Source organism: Terrapene carolina, unplaced genomic scaffold (assembly GCF_002925995.2).
Source record: "Terrapene carolina triunguis isolate 2854851 unplaced genomic scaffold, T_m_triunguis-2.0 Scaffold69, whole genome shotgun sequence".
Classification (NCBI taxonomy): Eukaryota; Metazoa; Chordata; order Testudines; family Emydidae; genus Terrapene; species Terrapene triunguis.
The window spans coordinates 21744290-21767429 of record NW_020664420.1 but is presented as its reverse complement, the minus strand read 5'-3'; the positions used below and the strand labels follow the sequence as shown (position 1 = coordinate 21767429).

General features: G+C 45.0%; 1 protein-coding gene across 1 annotated transcript in view; it reads left to right on the top strand.

The window, feature by feature from the left end:
- PLCXD3 (phosphatidylinositol specific phospholipase C X domain containing 3) overlaps nt 1-23140 on the top strand; it is a 141673-nt gene that overhangs the window by 67390 nt on the left and 51143 nt on the right. The gene's annotated exons all lie outside the window — the stretch shown is intronic.

The following is a 23140-nucleotide window of genomic DNA, read 5'->3' as shown; positions in this document are numbered from 1 at the left end:
GGAAGGTAGACCCCAAGCTCGTTTTGGCTGTGATAATTCTGCTGAGATACTATGGTGATCTATGCTTATTAATGCCAAAGGAAAAGGTGACAGCTCGATTAGCAAGGAACAATAAAAGAATTTTGGTGTCAGCAAAATCCTACCAAATATCAGATCCCCCAAAGTTGCCAGTTGCAGGATTATTGCAGACATCAGCATTGTCAAGGTTTCCAAGCCCAGGCAGCATCATATTACAGCCACAACATACTCCTGCTGGAGAGAGACGTGTTAGCAGGTGTGACCGGAGAAAACCTGTGAGATATTGTTTATTTCAGTCTTGAATGTAAGTGATTCAGTTGCTTTGAAAAGTGTTTAAAATATATTTACCAGTTTATATATTAACAGTGGACACAAAATTGATGTGGTGGAAGGATAAGGATAGGCGTCAAATTACATGTACATAGATGCTTGGGGTGCATCAACACCCCCTGGTTTGAAGTGGTTTCCATCATATACAGGGTTTACAGTTTGGTTCAGTGGCTCTCAGCACCTCCACCCCCTCTTCCCCTCCACACACACTTTACAAATTGTTCTAGCACCCCTGGACATGTATATTTCTGACTATGCAAATGATATGTTGATGTAATTTTAGCAGGAAGCAGCTGAGGTAATGCTTGTATTAAGCCATGCATATGCCCAGTGTGAACTACATGTTTTCAGAAACCTGAGCAAACTCAGACAGCTGAGTGCTAAGATTAATTGGATGGAGCGCTCTTTGTACTTGACTGCTTATTAAACGTTATTGACCTGATCTTCAGCTAGTGTAAATTGGCCTTACTCAGTTGAATCCTTTTACATTTTGTGAATCTTTTCTTGTTGCACTCCTGTTTTTCAAAATGGAATTATGATTGTTTTCCTCGTATTCCTTGGGGCACAGAGGATGTACACCAAGCGATGCAACTCACTGCTTGACTTGTTTTACAATCCTACCTATTATTTCTCTGTCACTTGCTTTCTCAAAATTTTAACTATTTTACAAGGTGGTTTTTATTTTAATGAGCTAGTTGAAATAGCATCAAAGCTACTCTTATGTTCACAGAATATTGTTTGAGAAACGTCTCGAGATCTTTTGTAGTTTGATACATTTTTTTTCTTCCATTCTTTGTCAAATCCTGGGCCTTCAGGCTCAAAAGTAATTGGATATTTATACAGCTATCAAGAATATCCAGAGTTATAATTAATGATGATGAAAATTTTGGAAGGAATATTAAACCTCATGCTTCAGGGCTTAAGCCAATCTCTAACTATTAGAGATCTGGATGAGACCTAATATGGAGGCAGATTATCCCTCATCTGCCTGCTGTTCCTGCACCTTCCTCTGAAACATCTGATTCCAGCCATTGTCAGAGACTGGACACTGGGCTAGATTCTCTTCAGGTCTGATCCAGTTTGATAATTCCTATGCTCCGTTGTCATGATTTCTCCATGTCCAGAGGCTGAAATAAAAGCAGAGAGGAGCTCATTCACTCCTCCCTGGCTGGCTAAGCAGTGCTCCCCGTGTCTCCCCCTTTTGATGTGCAGTGAGCATTCCCCTTTCTGTTTCAATCTACTTTCACCACTAACCACACCTCAATTATGGAAAATTAAGAAGTAGCACAAGTCACCTATCACTTGTTCCCATTGAGTAGTCATCAAATGGTTTGGCTTGTTTTTTGTTTGTACTCAAGATTTCCTTTTCATATTGTATGCATTACTCCATTGCTGTCCTTCACAAATCCATGGCACACCACTTGCAATAGACCTTTTGCCCATTGTCTTCTAGTCCTGGTAACAGCAGGTTGCAGATGAGTATTTTATGGCAAAGATCCTGTCATGTGATGTTCCATGGTTGTCTTAACCCAGGGTAGTCAATTTTTTTAGTCAAGGTCTAAATTTCTTGGTCAAGGTATAATCAAGGTCCAGATTCCAGAGAAAATAAAGATAAGTAAATAAAAAAAATTTGGGGGGGTCTGTTCAAAAGCAACTGCTAGTCTGGATTTGGCCAGCAGTCTGCCTATTGATTACCCCTGTCTTAATCCTTTTCCTCCTGCAACATACATATACAGTCCCGGTATTACAATTTCTACCCCTGTACATACTGTTAGGAAGGACAATTTACAGTAACTAATGAGGTCACATGAGATTTGGAACATTAAAATGTTGTGCAAGAGATGTTGCTGATGAAATGTCATATAGCAGGAGGAGATGGTACCATTTTATGACATCTGATTTACAGTGCCAAGTAAAGAACATCGGAGGATGACATCCTCTGATGGGTTAGGAAATCTCTGTATAGCACCTAATGATGCCATGCCAATCTTGAAACATGACTTGTCAAATCTTTGAATGAGATTGTTAGCCTTATTCTACAGGCACAGCTAAAAATCAAATACTGATGATCCTGTTTACCTTCCCGTGGAGGAGCTGAATGGAGGCCTCCTGGAAAGGGTTCCTAATCTGCAGTGCTTTCACACCAGGTGGCTGTGCAAACAGTAGGTGCATACTGTAAGGCACAGCAGTACTAGATGCTCTGATCTCTGGCACTAGACAGTAGAATGTCAGTGGTATGCTTTCGGCCATCAGTCTCAGCTTGATGGCAGTAATCCAGATCAATGAGAAATGCCTTTAAGCTTATTTACAGCAGCTAAGAGTGAATACATAGGGCTTGGTTCTCTGCTGCTTTGCACCTGGTGTAGCTACTTACTAAACTAATTGTAAAACATTAACAAATCAGAGTCCTCTCATGAGTGTGAGCTTTTTACACCCACTTTGCAAAGGCGTAAATGATGCCACAAAGTGCAAGGGAGTGGGGAATCAGGCATGGAGTATCTAGGATTAATTCTTTACTCTCTTCCTAAGGCACTTGATTTCCCGGTATAGGGAAAGCAGAATTCTTTCCCATGTACATCTCAGGGTCTGATTTAATCCATTCCCACTCATTCACATTGAGCCCAAATGTTGCAGTGACCTTCCTTCTAACTGAGATGACCCTGTATGAGAGCAACCTTTTGTGGTACATCACCACTAGAGATGTTTCTAATATAAGTATGATAGCTAGAGGCTATTTTGTTTCTGATAACACCTAAAATGTGCTAGGCATGGAGCAAACCTTAAAATAAGACCTAGTTCGTGGTAGAAGACCTTCCAGTGTAAAAACACCAGGTAAATAAAGGTAAAGGGTACAACGTACTTGTGAAGTGGTCAAGGTGGTGATTGGCCATGTCTTCACAATACAATATTTTAATTTATTTTCCTCCCCTAGGTGAATTAACCGCAGTTTCCTATCAACCTTGCCATTGTCTGTCAGCTAGTTTTGTGCAGGTGTCATGATAGAAATGGATCTATAGGAAGGATTTATTCATGGAACCTTTGGGAACCAACTTCAGAAAGGGGAATTATTCTCTGTAGTATCTTACTGATGAGCAGAGTGCTGTCAAGATAAACCCTTTATTATGAACAGTAGCTACGTACAACAATCGGGTAACAAAACTTTCTACTATTCTGTGTAGCTGCAGCCTGCAAATGCCCAGACCTGCGCTTCTTTGTTTTTGCCCCAGCAAGAAATGTGCCATAGTGAACCAAAGTCTGCCTCAAAACTGTACAAGAAGTGTGGCATCAGTGGAAGACTTGCTCTATAGCTAGGGCCCTACCAAATTCACGGCCATGAAGAATGCGTCACAGACCGTGAAATCTGTTCTCCACCTTGAAATCTGGCTATCGTAGTGGGGTTGAGGTATTGCCAGCCTTCCTTCAGCACTGCCTTCAGAGTTGCATGGCTGGAGAGTATAGTATGGCAGCTACTGGCTGTGCACCCAGCTCTGAAGGCAGTGCCACTGCCAGCAGTAGCACAGAAGTGAGGGTGGCATGGTATGGGGGGGGGGTCATCACTTTTTGCAGGGGGCAGGGCTGGCTTTAAGGGTGGGCGATGTGATCAACCACCCAGGGTGCTGTAACAGCCAGCCCTAGGCCCCTTTAGCCCTTAAGGAGGGGCAAGAATGGGGATGTCCCAGCCAGGGGCTCCTACCTTGCACCAGGCTTTAGCTGCTAGTCCCAGCTGCGCTGGGGAGGGATAAGACTTCCTTCTTCGCAGCACCGGCTGCTCCCAGGGCCAGTCAGACCCACCTCCAGGAACCTCCCCTGGCTGCAGGAAGCTCCATGGCTGCTGTCTAAAGGTCCAGCTCTGAAGGCAGCACCGCTGCCAGCAGCATTGCAGAAGTAAGGGTGGCAATACGGCATCCCCCCTACAGCAGTGCTTCTCAAAGTCGCTTGTTCAGGGAAAGCCCCTGGCAGTCTGGGCCAGTTTGTTTACCTGCCACGTCCACAGGTTCGGCTGATTGCGGCTGCCAGTGGCCGCGGTTCGCCGCTCCAGGCCAATGGGGGCTGCGGGAAGCGGCGTGGGCCAAGGGATGTGCTGGCCGCCCTTCCCGCAGCCCCCATTGGCCTGGAGCGGCGAACCGCAGCCACTGGGAGCCGCGATCGGCCGAACCTGTGGACACGGCAGGTAAACAAACCGGCCCGGCCCGCCAGGGGCTTTCCCTGAACAAGCGGTGGACTGGCTTTGAGAAGCACTGCCCTATAATATCTTTGTGACCATCCCCCCCAAACCTCCTTTAGAATCGGGACCCCCACAGTTACAACACTGTGAAATTTCAGATTTAAATATCATGAAATGTAAATTTTTTAAAATCCTATGATAGTGAAATTTATCAAAATGGATGTGAATTGGTAGGACCCCATCTATAACATGTTCCCTACTTGATCTCTCAATTTCCTTTCACAAGGATCAAGTGAACTACTTGGATTTGCCCTTACTGGCTCAGTGACTGAGAAAATGCACATAGGCTAGATTTCTATGTCTTTTCCTAGTAATAGAGAACTCTGTCAATGGCATCCCTAGGCCACCCTATCCCCAGGCACTGATACACCAGTGGTCAGACTCAGTATGAGCATTAAGGTGCTGCAGGAATCCTTATTCTTTGCATCGAAGGCTTCCTTGCAGAAGTTTGAAACTTATACAAACAATCTAAAAATCTTACCTTGAAAAATCTCCTGGAGATGAATTTCAGACTGCAGTGGCTTTCTTACAGAGACATAAATGGTATATTTTCACTGCAGTTGGGGTGTGTGATGTCAGCACATGCAGACATACCCAAGATAGTGTTAATCTAGCAAGCTCATGTACTAATAGCGGTGAAGTACCCACCCAAGTAATCACTCAGGATCCTTAGTGGGCTTGCACCTTTAGGAAGCCCTTGCTGTTGGGGCTTCACAGCTATCAGTACAGGAGCTAACTAGGTTAAAGCTGTCTTGGATATGTCTACACATGCTACAATCACCTGCCTCAATTACAGTGTGGCGATACACTAAGAGTCATGGAAAATCCACTTTTAAAGCCAGTGAAAGAGGGATTTGATGCATTTCATACAACCTCATTTAATCCATCCATGCAACCTAGATAAACAAGATGGTAGGCAATCTAACGGATAAAAATGTGAAAACTTAACAGCTTCTACTTGGGTTCATTATTGGCCAGTTGTCATCCTGAAATCTGCAAACCTCATCTTTTTTACAAGGGATTTGAACTAGCTTAAAAAAAACCACAAACTACTATCCATGTTAAGTGGGCATGTAAATCTCAGATTTAGCTTAAGCCCACCAAAACACCAAGCATAATTTCCAGAGGTTCTAGAGCACCTGCAGCTCCACTGAAAGTCAATTAGAGAACATGTGGTTCTACCAAAAATGACAATACATTTAACTTAGTTTTATTTTTTTAAATCATTTCATTTATCTATTTGAAATTGTGCATCATGCTTAAAAAAACCCATAGAGGTCAGTTTATAAGAGTACACTGCTCTACAGCCAAAATGCTTCTGAAATAAATGTAGTCAAACTTTACTAATTCTGGGTCACTGAGAACGAAAATGATGCTTAAAATTGTTGATTGGCTCTAGTTTTCAAGATATGCTATTGGGTCAGTATATACGACCCTTGACTTGGGAATGGCGGAGGATAAGTGAGTTATAAAGGGAAGGGATCTCAATTTAAACCAAAAATGACTAAAATACATCTTTGACTGGATCTATGAATAAATCTATGACTGGGTTTGGACAGTACTTGCTTTTTAGGCAAAACAATGAATGATGCAATCTGAAGCTGGTATTGCATCATACATGATATGAATTGCGTCATGTTATTCCTAGAAGTCATGGATGATGCAATCATAACGAAGCTTACATCACTCTGCTGAACAGATTGCCCTATATCAGCTCTAGAAATCATACAGTGTCGTGCTCTCTTATTTGTCAGTGTTTGATTTTGCAAAGGGACACATTTCTGTTTAGCCAAAGTGAGCAGAGATGCCTCGTACTTGTGTGAACAGTGCAGATAACTTCTGCTATGTTTGTGGTGAAGTGACTTTTTGCATCACAAAAGCGCAGTATAACCACTATGGTTAAGAAAGCCTATCACCTTTATTTTGGCTGCAAAATTGGAGATCAGGACAAGAGGTGGGCCCCACACATATGCTGCAACACTTGTGCAACAAATCTTCGCCAGTGGTTGAACAGGAAAAGGAAATCTATGCCTTTTGCAGTGCCAATGATTTGGAGAGAGCCAACAGATCATACCAGCAATTGTTACTTCTGCATGGTGCCTCCAGTTGGGAAAGGTGTGTCAAAGAAGAAAAAGTGGACTGTGCATTATCCAAACATTCCATCAGCTATACACCCAGTACCCCATGGAGAAGGACTGCCGGTTCCTGATGCACCAGAATCATTCTCACTTGAGTCAGTCGAGGAAGAGGATGAAACTTCCGGTCCTGAACCATCAATGTCATAGGACCCACATTTTCTCCCATCCTCCTCCTCTGAACCACACCTCATAACACAAGGTGAACTGAATGACCTTGTCAGGGATTTGGAACTACCCAAGAGTAAGGCAGAGCTGTTGCGCTCCAGACAACAGCAGTGGAATCTCCTGGCAGGTGATGTTAGGGTTTCCATGTTCCGTGACCATCAAAAGGATCTTGTCCCATTCTTCTTTATGGAAGGTGATCTTGTAGCCTGCAACAACATCGATGGTGTGATGGCAGCCCTCAACATCGTTCACGATCCAGATGAGTGGAGACTGTTCATTGATTCATCGAAGACGAGTCTTAAAGCTGTTTTACTGCATAATGGCAATGTTTTGCCATCAATTCCAGTTGGTCATGCAGTCCATATGAAGGAAACCTATGACAACATGAAACAACTTTTGAGGTGCATAAACTATGACCAACATCAGTGGCAGCTCTGTGGCGATTTGAAGGTTGTTGCTCTCTTGCTTGGTCTGCAGACTGGATACACAAAGTACTGCTGTTTTCTCTGTGAATGGGATAGTCGTGCAAGAGATTCCCACTACATCAAGAAAGATTGGCCACTCCAATAGTCATTGGAGCCTCGGAGGAAAAGTGTTCAGCATCCACCACTTGTTGAATCCAGGAAGATTTTGTTACCACCCTTACACATCAAGCTGGGTCTGATGAAGAACTTTGTCAAGGCCATTGACAAAACACAAGCAGCTTTCAAGTACCTCCGTGGAAAATTTCCAAGGTTAAGTGAAGCTAAGATAAAGGAAGGTGTCTTTGTTGGTCCTCAGATTCGTGAACTTCTTCGAGATGATGCATTTGACCATGCACTGCGTGGCAAGGAAAAGACAGCATGGAAAGCCTTCCAGTTAGTGGCAATAAATTTTCTCAGAAACAACAAGGCAGACAACTACAGGTTGTTGGTGGGAAAACCTCCTCAAGGCATACAAAAGCCTTGGTTGCAACATGTCACTAAAGATACATTTTTTGCACTCTCATCTAGATTTTTTCCACCGAACTGCGGAGCAGTGAGCGACGAGCACGGCGAGCGATTTCACCAGGACATTGCAACAATGGAGAAACGCTATCAGGGCAAATGGAGCCCACCAATGCTTGCAGACTATTGCTGGACAGTGACAAGAGATGCTCCATTTAATGAATACAAGAGACAAGCCAAGAAGCGCTGAGTAGACACTGAATAGGACTAAACTATGTACATAATAGTTTTTTGCCTTTTGTTTCATAATAAATTTTATTTATATAACCCTTTTGCTGATTTTTAAAGTGTTACATAAACAGGACAGGTGAAATATTATCATGTAAAGCAACCATAAACACATGAAAAGACCTAGGTTTACAATTTATGATTAAAACTCTACTATCTACACAATATACATAGACATAAAATGTAAAAACTTAAATATCTTAGAAACAGTAGCCAATCAGTTGTTTTAATTGTCATATTTGAATTCAGCACATCAAAATACATAATAAATAGCACATTTTATCTCTGAAGCAGACGTCTTCTCAAAAATTGTAAACCAGTGGTATTTGCCATATTCCCTTTATTCAGAATGTAAAATATGTTAGTTTAAAGTTACTGTGGCAATCAAATATCCAGCTCTTAAAAGTGCCCACTGTACTGTAGTCCACAGCATAATATCGGTACTGTATTGTAGTAGGGAGCAATGTGAGTTATATCTTTTAAGGTCATTTAAAGATTTAATTGAATATGTTACAGTGGTAGAAAAGGAAAGAGGCCTAATTCAATAAAGTCCATAGTGAAGCTAAAAATATACATCCAAGACAGCCCTGGATTAGGAAAGGACTGTACTGTCTGTAATAGAGGTAAAATGGGATGCATAATCCATGGATGCAAAATGTCCCTTTGCAAGAATAGATCCAGTAATTGGCAAGAAAGGAAGTTTTGTGAGGAAACCGTATAATCCGAAGCAATGTATTTTAAGGGAAATTTCTCTCCATAGTACAAACACTAGTAAGGTCTGTTGCTAGTCATGAAAGGAAATCAAACAAATAGCAGCTCAGGGCTAAGGGGGTGTCTTTAATTTGGTATTTTTAAGAGTACAAAGGCTGTCATCCTGGGTCATATCTTAAATAGGGTTTTATGTGTATCTGTGTGAAGAAGGGAGGATAGTAACAAATCAATAGAGGCTTTAAGAGGAAAATTCTATCACATGACATTCTGCCCTTCAAGGCTGTCTTGTCAGTGGGTAGCATCAGGGTTCTGAACAAGAATTATGATAGGAAGGCACTAGGATTGGTGAGATGCCATTTCTTATGCTCAGCAGAACAAAGCCACTTTGGGTCATCATAGGTTAATGCTACTCTCGAAGGCATAAGCTCAAAACGCAAGCACTGCTGATTGCCCCAAGAAGTATAACATGGGTGCTGATGATATTTTTGGCCTGGATGCGCTGGTGCTACAGTAAAACATACCCTAAATGGTTGCTGGCTCATGAATTTTATGCTTACCAGTGGATATCCTCCTTGCTATTTTTTCCCTGCCACAGACCAGTCATATTTTATATGCTATTCCTTGAACTAAGAGAAGAGAAAATAACTAATATGGTACTTTGCTGTGTGAGACTACTACTTAACCAGACTGTTAACAAATCTGATAAAGATTTTTTTTTCCCTGATACATCTAAACAAGCAGCATTGAGCTTTAACAGAGAAAGGAAAAATAACAAGCTCAGGTTTGTTTGCTCTTCTCAAAAAGGACGCATGCCACAAGGTTCGCAAAGATTTGGGAAAGATCCTCATTAAAGGAGCTATGCTGATTTGTGCCTGCTGAGGATCTGGCCCCTTGTGGTTAATTTGGAAGGAGAGTTGTATTTGGGCCCCTAAATTCAGATCTGGGTAATCTGTAATGCACTGAAAAAAAGTATTAAGGAATGTGATGCACTTTAACTGAATGTTTGATATGAAAATTAAATCTTCATATGCTGTGCTGAAATTTTGATATTTTAGGCTAGAAGGGGCCATTATGATCTCCTATCTGACCTTCATAACACAAGCGATGGAATTTCACCCAGTTATTTCCTGTATCAAGCCCATGACTTTTGGTTGACACTAGATCATCTTTTAGAAAGATAGACAATCTTAATTTAAAGGCTTCTGGTGAAGGAGAATCCACCACATCCATTGGTACAATAGAACCTCAGAGTTATGAACACCAGAGTTACAAACTGACCAGTCAACCACACACCTCATTTGGAACCAGAAGTATGCACTCAGGCCATGCGTATGCACGTGCACACACCCGCACGCGCGCGCACGCGCACACACACACACACACACACACACACACACATTCAAAGCAGTATTAAGTCAATGTTCAGTTGTAGACTTTTGAAAGAACAACCATAACGTTTTGTTCAGAGTCACAAACAACCTCCATTCCCGAGGTGTTTGTAATTGAGGTTCTACTGTAAATTATTCCAATGGTTAACTACTCTGTGTTAGAAATTTGAGCATTGTTTCTAATCTGAATTTCTCTAGCTTCAGCTTGCAGTCCTTCATGGAAAATCTACTTGTCTTTTACAAGTGTGGGGCACTTTTCAGTGGCATAAATAGGCATTAGAAGCCTAATTCCCAGAGGAGTTTATCTTGTTCCCTCATAAGGAGCACCTGCTTTGTTAATGTACTAGCACAGCATGCAATCTCTAATGAGCTGATTCAACATGCCGATTAGTCAGTTCCACATTGATTCTGTGTTAAGGCCTAATCCTGCTGTCCTTGGTCAGTTAACTGACGTTAAAGGACATTCGCCTGAGTAAAGAATGTAGAATAGGGTTCTTAATGTGGAGCCCACATTTGGTGAAATTACTATTCTGTGCTGAAGCACCCAACAAGGGCTTGCCTCTGAAATAATCTCCCATCATGCTTTCATTTATCTGTACAAGTTCTAAACTGAAATCTGCCTGGGGGTGGTGGGTTGACTGGGAAGAGGTGGGAGGGTATGTACACTCAGGGATGTCTTTTTAACTTTGTAAATTTTCATAGAAAACATTGCAACACTTCCTCCTACACAAATAATTACAAGAGACTAACGAAATTATCAAAGGAGAAGGAGAAACCTGCTGTTAGGAGGGCTGTATGTGGTTATATTGCCTTTTTAAAAAAAACTGCCTCAGCAGTTGGCTCATGAAACCCATAGCTGTAGCACGTGCACCCTATTTGGAGAGCTATAAATACAAAGAAGAATCTCAGCTTGCTCTCTTTTATTTATTAACTTGTTTAAAAAGGAAGTTTCTAGCCCTCTTCCTTACAAAGGTAACCTTGAAAATGTGAACTGTGATATAAGCTGATTTAGGGTTCAAGGAAACAAGTAACTGAACTTTGCTTCTGCAGTAGGAATTGGGACAGACCTAAAGACACGCCTCCCAATCTGTCTGTTTTGCATGCATGCACCCACACACTTTTTAGGTAAATTAAGTGTAAATTAAGCAGCGAACCGCGGCCACTGGGAGCCGCGATTGGCCGAACCTGCGGACGTGGCAGGTAAACAAACCGGCCCGGCCCGCCAGGGGCTTTCCCTGCACAAGCGGCGGAACAAGTTTGGGAACCACTGGTCTAACCTGTTCTCAAAAACCTCCAGTGACGTAGATTCCACAGCCTCTCTAAGAAGTTTGTTCCACTGCTTAACTGCCCTTACAGTTAGGGAGATTTTCCTAATGTCCAATCTAAACTTCCCTTGCTGCAATTTAAGCCCATTGCTTTTTGTCCTGTCCTCAGAGGTTAATGAGAACAATGTTTCACCATCCTCCCTGTAACAGCCTTTTATGTACTTGAAAACTGTTACCATGTCCCCCCTCAGTCTTCTGTTTTCCAGACTAAACAAACCCAATTTTTTCAATCATGGGTCATGTTTTCTAGACCTTTAATCATTTTTGTTGCTCTTCTCTGGACTTTATCCTCATCTTTCCTGAAATGTGGCACTGAGAACTGGACACGATACTCCAGTAGATACTTATCAGTGGGGTGTAGAACAAAATAATTACTTACAACACGCCTGCTGATATGTCCCGGAATGATGATCGCTTTTTTGCAACTGTGTTATACTATTGACTTATATTTAGCTTGTGATCCACTATAACCCTAGATCCATTTCCGCAGTACTCCTTCTTAGGCAGTCATTTCCCATTTTGTATGTGTGCAACTGACTGTTCCTTCCTAAGTGGAGAACTTTGCATTTGTCCTTATTGAATTTCATCCTAATTACTTCAGATCATTTCTCCAGTTTGTCCAGATCATTTTGAATTTTAGTCCTATCCTCCAAAGCACTAGCAACTCCTCCCAGCTTAGCATCATCTGCAAACTTTATCAGTGTGCACTCTGTGCCAATTATCTAAATCATTGATGAAGATATTGAACAGAGCTAGACCCAGAACTGATCCCTGCAGGCCCCCACTCAATCACCAGATTGATTGTGGACCACTGATAACTTCTCTCTGGGAATGATTTTCCAACCATTTATACACGCACCCTACAGGAGCTCCATCTAGTCATAATTTTTCCCTAAATTGTGTTTGAGAAGGTCATGCGAGACAGTATCAAAAGCCTTACTAAAGTCAAGGTATATCACATCTGCTGCTTTCCCCTTATCCACAAGGTGTGTTAACCTGTCCAAAAAAGCTGTTAGGTTGGTTTGACATGATTTGTTTTTGACAAATCCATGCTGACTGTTACTTACCACCTTATTATCTTCTAAGTATTTGCAAATGGATTGCTTGATTATTTGCTCTATTATCCTTCTGAGTACTGAAGTTAAGTTGACTGGTCTGTAATTCCCTGGGTTGTCCTTATTCCGTTTTTATAGATTGGCACTATATTTGCCCTCTTCAATCCTCTGGGATCTCTCCCATCTCCCATGAGTATTTGAAGATAATCGTTAATGGTTCAGGTATCTCCTCAGTTAGCTACTTGAGTATTTTAGGATGTATTTCATCAGGCCCTGCTGACTTGAAGACATCTATTTGTCTAAGTAATTTTTAACTTTAACATCTAGGAATAAAGAATGTAGGCCAAGTTTACAGGATAGGAGACCCATGGGCAGCGAGTATTGCAGGCCAGGGGAGGCTAAGCCTCTCCAAACAGCCAGGCATAGCCCTGCCCATGCTCCACGCCAAGGCCTTCTCCTGCATCCTGCTCTTCCCCATGGTGTCCCTGCTCTTCTTGCCACCCTTACTCAGCCTCTCGCCTAAAGCGGGTGGGGGCTGAGGCTAGGGTGGGCCTGCCACCTGCCCAGGACTCGGCGTGACTTGGGCCAGTGCTGGGGCTGCCCATCCAGCCCGGGGCTAGGACGGGACAGCTGGGACTTGAGCTGGCTGGGGCAGGGCTCCTCCAGCCGTGGTGGGGGGCTCCGGCAGGGGAGGGGCGGGGCCTTGGGTGGAAGGGGCAGGGCCGAGGCTAGGGGTGAGCTTCCCCAAATGGGGGGTTCACACATCGCCCATGGGGAGACCCTATCCTGGGAAGCAGTGACTCTGAAAAAGATTTGGGGGTTATGGTGTCAGAAAATGTGTCAGACCTGTGTATCCTACTTGTGCCTTGCTATGGCTTGTGAATCTTGAGAACGTTACTGAGGATGTGATGGAGTCTGTCACTGCTTTGAAGAAGTATTTCATTTCAGGATAACTGTTGTAGGAGGCAGTCACCAGACCCCCATTAAGCAAGAGGATCTAAGCATTTGCCGAGGGGCAGTAATGGGAGAGAGACATACCAAAGTCCATTTATGCTTGCCCTTTTTATGGATGACGGGACAGTGCTGGGAGCCAGGAAACAGTAGGTTGGCAATATTTCAGTAAATCTCTAGGGAACTAAAGAAACAACTTCTAAACTGAAATACATTCTCCCTTAGGGTCCTTTTTCCACCATTGAGTCCAATTATTTTTTAAATGGGGGAGTATAGCCCTCCAGGGATTCTATAAATATGTTGATAACTAGGCTGCATATTCCCAGTTGTCCTGTTAAAAGAATTCACTATAGAAAGCTAAGACCATTTCCTTAATGAAAGTACCAGAAGCTTTTTGCCTGCAAGCTAGATGTTACTGTACATTCTACTCTTGAATATCTAAATAATGCTTGACTACCTGTAAGTACATCAAAGCTTAATGTCTTAGTGGTTGAAATTGACCACTTTATTTTTTTAACTGTGCATGCTGCAGACACTTTAAGCATCATTTGCAATTACTTCTAAAGCTGAGAGGTCAGCAACAAAAACATACACAGGGTGACTCCATGCTAAAAAGGAGTTTGGCTGAGTGGAAATCCAGTGAGTAAGCATTTTATTTTTCAAGTTTCTTTCTGACTAGCTATTTTGGAATGAGAATTATGAAAACATGTTACCACTGCTGAGTACATAAAATTGGAGTGACTGATTAAGAGCTGTAAATGTAGGAACAGAAGCCAATCCTTGACGAGACTGATTGCGGGGGAACTGAGTGATTGTAGTGAAAAAAGGTATAAAAAGTTGGCAGAGCAGTGAGAAGCTGTGTGTGTGTGTGTGTGTGTGTGTGTGTGTGTGTGTGCGCATGCACACACACGAGAGAGAGAGAGAGAGAGAGAGAGAGAAAAGATTGAGATGGAAATAGGGTGAATCAATATTAAAAAAAGAGTTTGTTCTGAGTGAAAGATAAAGAGTGAGTGTCAGATCTTCTCCTTTGCAACTTAAAAAGCCTGCCAGTGAGCACTGCACTGACCTGCTGCCACTCCATCACCTAACCCTTCTTGGAGGCAGCCTGTGGCAGAATATATGTTGCAGGAAAATTGCGATATGGTCTAATGGATATGATAGTGGGCTAGCAATAGGATGTGGTTTCTGTTCCTGGGTCTCCTGCTGTGTGACTCTGGGCAAGTCACTTTGCTTCTCTGCCTCCCGCCCACTGTCCATCTTGTCGGTTTAAATTGTAAGCTCTTTGGAGCAGAGATTCTCTTGCTAGCTGTTACTTACCTATATAATGGGGCTCAATATCGGTTGGGGCCTCTAGGCACTATTGTGATACAAATTATAAGGGTGCAGATCAGCAGCCTTCCATGTGCAGGAAGTTGTCTTCAGGGCTCTTGCAGTTACTAATCTAACTACATGAACATAATACATCCCAAAGGTCTTGAAAGGAAACTGGAGTGTCTCAGAGAACCTGTAGCAAGCCTGGGGATTTCTGGTCCTTAGAGTGCAGTTGAAGAATAGGTGACTAGTCCAAGACCACACAGCAAGTCAGTGGTAGAACAAGGATTAGAACTCAGGGAGTGGCAGGTTTCCAGACCTGTGCTCTGTCCGTTGAACTGTGCTTCCACATTCTGCCTCCGGGAATGCAAATACACTTCCTTGAAGCATGGGACACTAAAGGGGAGGATGAGCAAGACAGAGAAAGATTGTATTTTTAAATCTATCATTGTTTCAACTAATGTACCCCAGAGAAACCTTACCTCAGAAATGGCATCCTTCCTTCAGTTATGGAAGCCAGTGTCACAGTTGATAGAACACTGACAGACAGTTGTCCCTAAAGACCCACTTTCTAGTGGAAGGTGGGGGAGGCGGATTCCTCACCCACCTAGGTAAGCTTTACAATAGAACGGAATCCAGTTTGCTATATAATAAAGGTGATGGTTGTAAGAGATCCTCTCATCATCAGGAATATTGACAATTAGATGTGATGGCACGAGGACCATAAGATAACTTTTCTACCAGGTGCAAAGATGTTGGAATCTCAAAGTCATATGAGTAGATTTGTAAAGGTAACAGGCCAAGATGAAGACAGAGAAATTTTGATGTTGACAAGTGCATGATAAATCATATTGGAAGTGTTCAAATTACTTATACCTATGGATGTTATGAGTCAGTTATAATCTCCAACTAGGAAGAATTTTTATATCATCATGGTCAGCTCCAGATATGATCACATCTGTTCAATACATAGTGTCAATCAGCAAACCAAACAGTAGTTTGATTTCATTTGTCTTTTGATACGTTTTTAATGAATTCCTCCTGTCCAATCTGCACAACATGACATAGTGTCTCTAAACTTATGGCACTCTCCTCTCCTGTTGTCCCTGCCCCCAAAAGTCCCAGCTCACTGGACTCTGGCCTGTGCATAAAGATACTAAAATTACAAAAATTACTTTTCTAAATTTCCCTGGCTGAAAATATTCAGAAGCTTGCCAGACGTTAAATGAATCTCCCCCTCCTCCTCTGTATTGTCTGTGGTTACTTTACAAAAGTTAAATTGTCTATATTGACAAGCTTAGTCCTCTACGATGAGACTTTTGTGCTGTTCCTCTTGACTCTAGTAATTTAAATAATGACTGTTTTATACTGACCAATAATGACTGTTTTATACTAAAGAAGTATGGATTGGGATGAATGAACTATAAGGTGGATTAAAAACCTGGCTAGATTATTGGGCTCAACAGGTAGTGATCAACAGCTCGATGTCTAGTTGGCAGCCGGTATCAAGTGGAGTGCCCCAGGGGTCGGTCCTGGGGTCGGTTTTGTTCAACATCTTTATTAATGATCTGGATGATGGGATTAATTGCAGCCTCAGCAAGTTCGCAGATGACACTGAGCTGGGGGGAGAGGTAGATACGCTGTAGGGTAGGGATAGGGTCCAGAGTGACCTAGACAAATTGGAGATTGGGCCAAAAGAAATCTGATAGGGTTCAACAAGGACAAGTGCAGAGTCCTGCACTTAAGAAGGAAGACTCCCATGCACCGCTACAGGCTGGGGACTGACTGGCTAAGCAGCAGTTCTGCAGAAAAGGTCCTGGGGATTACAGTGGACGAGAAGCTGGATATGAGTCAGCAGTGTGCCCTTGTTGCCAAGAAGGCCAACGGCATATTGGGCTGTATTAGTAGGAGCATTGCCAACAGATCGAGGCAAGTGATTATTCCCCTCTATTCGGCACTGGTGAGGCAACACCTGGAGTATTGTGTCCAGTTTTGGTCCCCCCACTACAGAAGGGATGTGGACAAATTGGAGAGAGTCCAGCGGGGGGGGCAACAAAAACAGTTAGGGGGCTGGGGCACATAATTTACAAGGAGAAGCTGAGGGAACTGGGGTTATTTAGTCTGAAGAAGAGAAGACTGAGGGGGGATTTGATAGGATTTGAAGACTGAGGGGGGATTTGATTTCAACTACCTGAAAGGGGGTTCCAAAGTGGATGGAGCTAAGCTGGTCTCAGTGGAGGTAGATGACAGAACAAGAAGCAGTGGTCTCAAGTTGCAGTGGGGGAAGTCTAGGTTGGACATTAGGAAACACTATTTCACTAGGAGGATGGTGAAACACTGGAATGGGTTTCCTCAGGTGGTGGTGGAATCTCCATCCTTAGAGGTTTTTAAGGCCCAGATTGACAAAGCCCTGGCTGGGATGATTTAGTTGGTGTTGGTCTTGCTTTGAGCAGGGGGCTGGACTAGATGACCTCCTGAGGTCTCTTCCAACCCTAATATTCTATGATTCCATGACCAGGTGTATTTGGGGAGTTGGTTGTGGCGGCTCTGATCAGCATCACCGACCGGGCTGTTAAGAGTCCCGTCAGTGGTGCTGCCTAGCTAAGGCATGCTAGTCCGTACTTATCCCAACACTGCGCTGCGACCCAGAAGTGGCCAGCAGCAGGTCCGGCTCCTATGTGGAGGAGGCATGGGGCTCCACGCACTGCCTCGAGCACCGACTCCGCACTCCCATTGGCCAGTTCCTGCAGGCAAGAGCCACATGGAGCTGCTTGCGCACCTCCGCCTAGGACCTGGACTTGCTGCTGGCCACTTCTGGGGTGCAGCGTGGTCCGTGGTGCCAGGACAGGCTGGAAGCCTGCCTTAGTACTCCTGCTGTGCCGCTGATCGGGAGCCGCCCGAGGTAAATCTGCAGCCCAACCTTGCGCCCCAATCCCCTGCCCCAGCCCTGAGCCCCCCCAAAACCAGAGCCCCTTCTTGCACCCCAAACCCCTCATCCCAGCCCCCACCCCAGAGCCTGCAACCCCAGCTCAGAGCCCTGACCCCCTCCCACAACCTGAATCCCTCATTCCTGGCCCCACCCCGCAGCCCTCTGCCCCAGCCCTGAGCCCCTCCCACACCCCGAGCCCCTCATCCCCACTCCGTTGGGTCACGGGCATCAACAATTTTCTTCAACTGGATCGCCAGAAAAAAAGTTTGAAAACCACTGAACTAGACCATTGGTCTGTTCCTATCTTCCCACAAATTTGGGGCTTAATCCTGCAATCAGCTGCTACTGTAGATATCCTTACTTCCATACAGAATCCTACTGAAATCAAAGGGACTTTTTTTTAGATTAAGGATATACATGGTAGTAAATGTTCACATGATCCATTCCAGGATAGTATCAATAACCTAAGCCTAGTCTTAAATAAGAGGTTTGCTTTGATCTCTACATTCATACATGCTAACCTGAGCAGAACCTTTAATGTATTCCATTTATTTTTCCTATAATATGTTGAAACACGAGTCACTGCTCAAATTGGTGGTACCCATTTGATTTAGCATTAAAATTCTGTATGCAGATCTAGTCTATTAGGGTATCTCTGTGTAGCCACATACATCTCTATGATCTAACCAGCTGTGCAAGGAATATGGTATCAAGGCACTTGTCAGAAAAAAGTTAATCACAGCTCGCAATTTATTTAAAATAAAATGCAGTTGAAGGAGGCAGTTAAGATAATAAGGAAAAACAATGGGACTTTCAAGGAGTTGTTTAGTAGGGGTGGTTTTAATAATGGATGAGGGTATTTTTTGGAATAAACAAAGATGAATTCAACCAAAGCTTGAGATGGGCAGTAATGACTTTCTTTTTTCCATGTAAAGAAGAAAACCTTTCATCTGTCATTGCAATGTGTAAGGTTCATCATGGTTTAGCTAATGTGGTATCCAGAAATGAGCAGACTGGGGGACTTCTTTAACCTTGATATGTTGTTTGCCACAGCTTTCATGCTTTCAAAGTCATTGACACTTTGGCGCTGATGAAAATCCCACCCTTGATGCTAGGAATTTGAATTACTTAGAGCCTAGTTTTATGTTCCTAAAAGCTCCTGAGGGTTACATCTGGCCACCTACAGAGGTCCCCTTCCTCAATACCTTCTGGGTTTTTTGTTTTGTTTTGTTTTGTATCTCTTTCCTCTGAAACATGAAAGATAGCCACAGCTGGAGATGGGACATTGGATGGGGAGGTCCAGAGGTAGCATTGAGAATTCTCTCTCTCTCAGGTGGTTGGTTGGCTGGCTGGTTCTTGCTCACATGTCCAGGATTTAACTGATCACCATGTGCGGGGTCAGGAAGGAATTTTCCCCTAGGTCAGATTGGCAGTGACCTTGGGGATTTTTCAGTTTCATCTCCAGTGCATGGCTGCAGGTCACTTGCCGGGATTATCTGGGTATATCTCACTGATTCTTTTCCCTGCCATTGTGGGGACCTCAGGCACTGGTGCACCTTGGTCCCTCTGATTGATTCTCTGTCTGTGGCACATAACTCCAGTCTTCTGTGCGCTGTAATACTTTGGTCTCATTTCAGTTGTTGGGTCCAGTGTGCAGTTACTGGGTGGAGTTGGTGGCCTGTGATATAAGGAGGTCCAACTACAGGCTAGTTGATCTGGTGGCCTCTTCTGGCCTGAAACTTTATGAATCTGGTGCTGCAGCCCATTCCAGGTACAAAAGTCCCATTGACTTCAAAGAGATTTGCACAAAATGCAGGATAGGTCTGGGTACAAGCTTTTTTCACTCTGATGAATTGCACCCACAGAGTTGCCTGTTGTGCTTGGGCTCCATAAACCCATCCCAGGCAAGGTAATGGGATGCAGTATGATAGTAGGAAAGAGGGGTAAATTTTTGTTCATTTTGTGATGAAGAACCAAAAGCTAATGGTAGTTGTCACCGTATAGGGTTGCCAATTTTCTAATCTCACAAAACCAAACACCCTTGCCTCGCCCATGCCCTGCTTCTTCTCTGAGGCCCTGCTCAGTGCCTTCCCCCCCCCCCCCCCCGTCACTCCCCCAGGGCTTTGGAGTGGAGCCCGGAGCAGCTCCGGAGCAGTGGAGCTGCAGGTTTTTGCCTGGAGCTGGAGCAAAGCCAGAGCACAGCTCCAAAGCCCTGCTCTCCCCCACCCTCCCTCACTCACTCACTCATTTTCACTGGGCTGGGAAGGGATTGGGATGCAGGAGGAGGTGAGGGCTCTGGCTGGGGGTGCAGGCTCCGGGGTGGGCCCAGAAATGGGTTCAGGGTGCAGGAAGGTGCTCTGGGCTGGGGCAGGGGATGGGGTGTGGGCTCTGGGGTGGGTCTGGGTCTGAGGGATTTGGGATGCAGGAGGGGGCTTCAGGCTGGGGGGTAGAGCCAAGGGGTTTGGAGTATGGGAGGGGGTTCTAGGCTGAGGCAGGGGGTTGAGATGTGGGAGGGGGTATGGGCTCTGGGCTAGGGGCGAGAAATGAGGGGTTCAAGGTGCAGGAGGGGGCTCCGGGCTGGGTAGGGGTTTGGGTGTGGGGAGTGGGCTCTGGGAGGGAGTTTGGGTGCTGGAGGGGGCTCAGGGATGGGGTAGGGGGTTGGGATGTGGGAGGGGGTTCAGGGAGCAGGCTCTGGGCAGCGCTTACCTTGGGGGGCTCCCTGGAAGTGGCAACATCTCGGTAGGTGTAGGGGCAGCCAGGAGGCTCTGCGCGGTGCACACTGCTTCCACCCACAGGTGCCGCCCCTGCAGCTCCCATTAGCTCCACCCACAGGTGCTGCCCCTGCAGCTCCCTGGCCAATGGGAGCAGCAGAGTTGGCGCATAGGGTGGGGTCAGTGTGCGCGCAGCCCTCCTGGGCGTTCCTCCGCCTAGGAGCCTGAGGGACATATCAAGGCTTCCGGGAGCCATGCAGAGCCAGGTAGGGAGCCTGCCAGCCCCGCCAACTGGACTTTTAACTGTGGTGCTGACTGGAGCCGCCAGTGTCCCTTTTCGACCAGACATTCTAGTCAAAAATGGGACACCTGGCAACCCTATTACTGTACCTGGTGTGGATCACAGCTGAGAGAGCCAATTTCAGGTCAGACTGACAAAAACTGGGCAGATGCTCCCACACTGGTGTTTTATTCTGTAATAGGATTTAACCAAACCAGCAACAAATGTGTGCTCCTGGATCACTATACTAGCTTAATATGGAGCCCCAAGCAGTCCCTTTCGACCCTCCAGCAGCCCATATTACCACTCGGACAAACTGGACTTCTGTGATGAAAGGTTATTAAAACTAAAAATCACCACATATTAGGTTCTTCCAGCCCCAAGGCACCAGTCACTCACCCAAATCAATGGATCCTAAGGACCTTACACCAAAAACAACATTGTAGCCAATCCTTTAGTAAACTAACTAAAGATTTATTAACTAAGAAAAGAAATGAGCGTTATGAAAAGGTTAAGGCAGGTAAAATACATTTCAGTTGTATCCGAGTATGTGGTCCAAAATGTTAGCAGGAATGTTAAATCTAGTTTTCTATATGTCTCTCTGGGTTGCCCAAGGAGCTTTGGGGACTTCAGTCCTTTTGTTCAAAACTTCCCTTGTCAGAATTAACAGTTCAGAGATGGGGCAGAAAGAAGGTGGCCAGAGGCCTTTGTTTCCCCTTTTTATACCTTGACCCTTTTGGCTGGAAAAAATCCTGGCTGTGTTACAGGTAGGGTGACCAGATCAGAGACGCGGGGGGGCCGGCTGAGCAAAAAAAAAAGGTGCGGAGCAGGGACCAGGTGGTCGGAGCGGGCCGAACCCCCGCTCGTGGCTGCGACTCCTTCCCAGCGGGACGCGCCTCCCGCCGCTCCAGGCACATGCGGCGCCCGCGCCTAGTCTCCCTCCCGCTGGGAAGGAGCCGCTGGAGCGCAGCCGAGCGGGAGAGGCGCTGGGCGGGCGGCACGTCCTGCCGGGAAGGAGCTGCAGCCGCGAGCGGGAGGGAGAGGCGCGGGGCTCCCCAGCAGCAGCGGGGATTCGGCCCACGCCCCCGTGCCGCCCACCCGGTCCCTGCCCACTCCGCGCTGCCCCCGCCCGGACCCACCACGCTGCCCCTGGCAGGAGCCCTCTGGCACGGCGGGGGGCTCAGAGCTGAGCCACCCCGTCTCCCTCCCTCCCTTGCCAGCCCCCCTTTGCCCGTCCGGTGCCCGGGTGCCGGAGCTGACTCACCACCCCCCTCCCTCCCTCCAGGCTTGCGCCGCCATGCAGCTGCAAGCCTGGGAGGGAGGAGGAATGCCGCGTGGTTGGGGAAGAGGCAGGGCCAGGGCGGGGATTTGGGGAGGGAGCCAATGGGGGAAGGAGGGGACGGAGCCAGGGTGTGGGGGGGGGGGCAAGAGTCCCTCCGGGAGGGCAAAATTTCTTGTTTGTCCAGTGTCCCGACCAAACATCGGTCGGGACGCGGGACAAAGAAGCAAATATCGGGACAGTCCCGATAAAATCGGGACGTCTGGTCACCCTAGTTACAGGTCAGGCAGTTCCATGACACATGTGCTCTGCCGTCTGTCCTTTATCTGAATTGCAGATTCTAGTTTGCACCTTTGCCTACATGCTGTCTGAGGGGTCTTAAGGGATGACATGCAGACATCCTTGTTTACACCTCCTTTATTATTTCTAAAGAGCTAGCCTGTGGATGTTTCTCAGACCCACAACATGTTTGAGTTACAAACTCAGAGCAAAATTTCATAACTCCACACACAGCGTCAATATACACATTGTAACAAGATGATCATATTTAGCAGATTACAACTTTTCCAATGATACCTCACAAGGCATACTTTATACAATATTTCACAATTTTGTAACAGTGGTGACCATATTAGTGTAGACTGTCACCTTTCCCTTTAGACTGCATGACAGTACTTAAGGATGAAAAAGACCTATTAGATCACGTGCTTCTCCTTGCAATGCAAGATATAGTCCCCTTATAGAAAACCTATTAGATATTGCTAACACCCTTAACTGTAGTTGCAATTTTCATACAAAGTGGCTGCAAACTACACAAAATAACTGAATATTGCAAGATAAAGACAAATCCTTGAAACTAAGGAAAATGTGCAGTGCAAAGTGGAGGTGTTGTTGACCTTTTTTGGTAGTACAAATTTTAAAAAATGTGCAATGCAGTTAACCTCAGCACACAAAAAGGTACACTACAATTCATCATTGTTCAAAGTACACAATGAACCTCCTCATTCTAAGCAATGGAATACAGAGTCTGCATCAGCTATAACTATTAAACTATCATTCTTACACTGTTTCTCCCATGAGTGCAAAGATTTGGGATATAATTTTCAAAAA